This window comes from Carlito syrichta, unplaced genomic scaffold (assembly GCF_000164805.1).
Source record: "Carlito syrichta isolate Samal-C Ts95f unplaced genomic scaffold, Tarsius_syrichta-2.0.1 Scaffold307064, whole genome shotgun sequence".
Lineage (NCBI taxonomy): Eukaryota > Metazoa > Chordata > Mammalia > Primates > Tarsiidae > Carlito > Carlito syrichta.
The window spans coordinates 43,809-47,047 of NW_007251160.1; positions in this window are offsets into that span (position 1 = coordinate 43,809).

The window sequence follows — 3,239 nt, forward strand, 5'->3', positions numbered from 1 at the left end:
TTACATCAATGATTAAAGACTCAAGGAAATTGTTTACATCAATGATTAGAGACTCAAGATGAGGAGAAAGTAGGGAAGAAAGTTGTCTCCTATTCTTTGCACCCACTTCTCACACTGCTGAGTCTAGGTGCCTCTCACTTACCCACCCACATGTTCTCAGCTACAGTCCCTGGATAAAATCCTGACCCTGGCAAACCTAGCCCCATTCTTTTCCTCCTTCATTTTTTACTGTGTCATGAGGTAAGTGACTGAGCCTCCATACTGAGACTCTGTGAAGAGTAAAAAGATCTTTGATGTTAATTGTGAGTATTCCTCTTCCATTCTTCTTCATGTATGAATTTACATAAAACAGGGGGACTCTGCTTCTCTTAGCATATTTTTTTGAAGCACAATTTTGTACCTCAGACTGGGGTTAATTTTTCCCCAGATGCAGGGTCTTTGTAAGACTACTCTTCCTTCCCCTGTCCTTACATTTGGGAAGAAATCAATAGACACATGAAGTGGTCACTGAAGAATCTGGCGATTGTAAATTGTTACAGTTCCCTAGAAGCCGTATGCTTGTTCTTTTTCCTGATCAGAGTATTCCCAAATCACATCAAGTCTGAAACCACAGATATGCTAGCAAAACTTCTAGTTTTCTTTTTAAGATTTTTCTTTCTGTTGATGAGGATACTTACCAGGATTGTTCTCAAAGAAAAGGATTTTTAGTCTGGAAACAATAGATGGAGCTGTGCTGGTTGCTTGGAAGAAGTAACAGTTACATGAGACTTTCCCTTGGACTTTTCTTCTCTCCTGTCTCAGATGTATGGTGATTTCAATATTCTAGGTAAGTACCAGCAGAGAGATCAGAAAAACATACTTAAAAACTTAACTAACTCTAGGAGGCAGTGCATGATTGACATCAGCAGTTATTACTATAGAAGCAGGGTATAGGAGCAAAGTATTTGTCACTTAGAGTCAGTAGCTTGATATCTGGCACAAGAGCTAAGAAGAAAAATCATGATGATTATCTCTATTGATGCAGAAAAGGCACTTGATACAATATAACACAACTTTTTGTTAAAACACTCAAAAGTAAAAATTAATAACTAATTCCTTAGCATAAAAATTGCATATGTCACAATTTCAAACCAGCACCTACTTATGGGGAAGCACAAGAAACTTTCTTTTTAAAGTAGGAGAAAGCAAAATATATTTTATTTTCACTACTATTTGACATTGTGTTGGAGATACTTGCTAATGCAGTCAGCCAAGAGAAAAACAATTAGAAGTGTAAGAATTGTCAAGAAAGAGGTAAACATCATCTGTATGTTAATAGATGAAATAATTGTGTATCAGAAAACCTCAAAGAGAACAAAGACTATTTTATGCTAAAACAAAACAAAACAAAACAAAAAAAACAGTTAAAAAACGGTGAAAGAAAACACATTTTCTGTTGTACAAAAGTTAAAAGAAAGAAAATTCTTAAGTGAAAATTAAGGTTAGGCAGATAGGTCAATTGAAAGGAATAGCAAATCCATCATTAGGCCCAACTGTATATGGCAATTTAGTATATGAGAAAAATTGCATCTGAAATGATTGGTGGGAAATAGCTTTTCAGTAAATATGTTGGAATAACTTGTATTCTTCTTAGATAAGAATTTTCTGGTGACAAATGTGATTGTATCGTCAATCTGGGGTCATGTACTTTTAGAGGCAGATGAAGACTGTACTAAAACTGGTCTGTTCTAGACCATGCTTGAGGTTCAATCACCATGCTACAGCTTCTTTCCCATTTCTCTTTTCAATATCCCCCTTCCCTCCTATGTCTTCAAGAAAAGGCATACATTTCGAATATTGCGTTACTCTGCTAAAAGAAAAAAATCTTAAGCCACATTAAATTTAGTAGAGTTAAATTGAGCAAAGTCAATTCATGAATCAGGCATCTTTCTCAACCCAGTGCACCCATGTGGCATAAGGAAATTTGTCGACAGATTAAGGAAAGTGACTTAAAGAAAAAGGGAATGAGGTACAGAAACAGCCTGATTGGTTTCAACTCAGCATTTGCCTCATTTGAACCTGGTTTGAGTAGCTGGCCACTTTTGATTCACCAAAACTTGGTGATTGGAAGAAGAGGGGGTTAGGCTGTCTACATAACCAGTTATGTTGCAGTGTACTATGTGAAAGGTTACAATGAAACTTGTAAGTCAAACTCCAAATGTGCAAGGATTAGCTCAATAGAGGCTAAGTTAATTTAACAGCTCTGGGGTGCTAAAACTTCTCCAAGGTACCAAACAAAGAGACAATTTATTAGCATCTGGCTCCTGAGGGAGAGCCCTTAACAGCTAAGAAATATTGCAAGACAGGGATATATTTCAGCTGGTGACAACCTCAATGCAAGGTCCTTACTGTATCCATCTATCTACCTTAGAATTAGAATTATAAAATGAGTTGGTTGTCACTGGAACCCATCATGTAACATTCTTATTTGAATTGAAAAATGAAGCCAGACTTTTTCTGACAGAAAATAAATCTTATGTGGCCAGTTTGTTGACAGTGTGGAGTGTGGTAAAAAGAGAAGAGTTAAAGAAAATTTCAAAATTTTTGGGTGTTGTAACTAGATGACTTATATGGCTCTTTTCTTGAGATGGGGAGGAGTGAGGGAAGAGCCTATGTGAGGGATTCAGCGATTATGTTTCAGATATCTTAAACTTTAGATGCCAATTAGATGTCCAACATAGATGTTATATAGGTTATAGTACATATGAGCCTGGCATTCAACAGGGAGGGCTGGGAAGGAAGTGAAGTGCAAATTTGGAAGTCATCAATGTGTAGATGGTAATAAAACCATGTTCCTGGTAAGATCACTTAGTATTAGAAAGGGGTTAGGAAGTAGATATAATGAATTTAGAAAACTTTTAAAAGGAGTTGTTAAAATAGACAAGGAACAAAAAGGACTTTAAATGATTTTACCCATTGATTCACTAATTTCAGTTCGAGATTGCTGTCCAAAGAAATGATAAGAAATTTGAATTAAAATTTATATTTATAGAGCCGGGCTCGGTGGCTCAGCCTGTAATCCCACGCCTTTGGGAAGCTGAGGTGAGTGAATTGCCTGAGCCCGCGGGTTTGAGACCCGCCTGGGCAGCGAGACCTCATCTCTACAATAAATCAAAAAATCAGCTGGGCATGGTGGCTCATGCCTGTAATTCCGGCTACTCGGAAGGCTGAGGCAGAAGGATCGCCGGAGACCAGCAGGC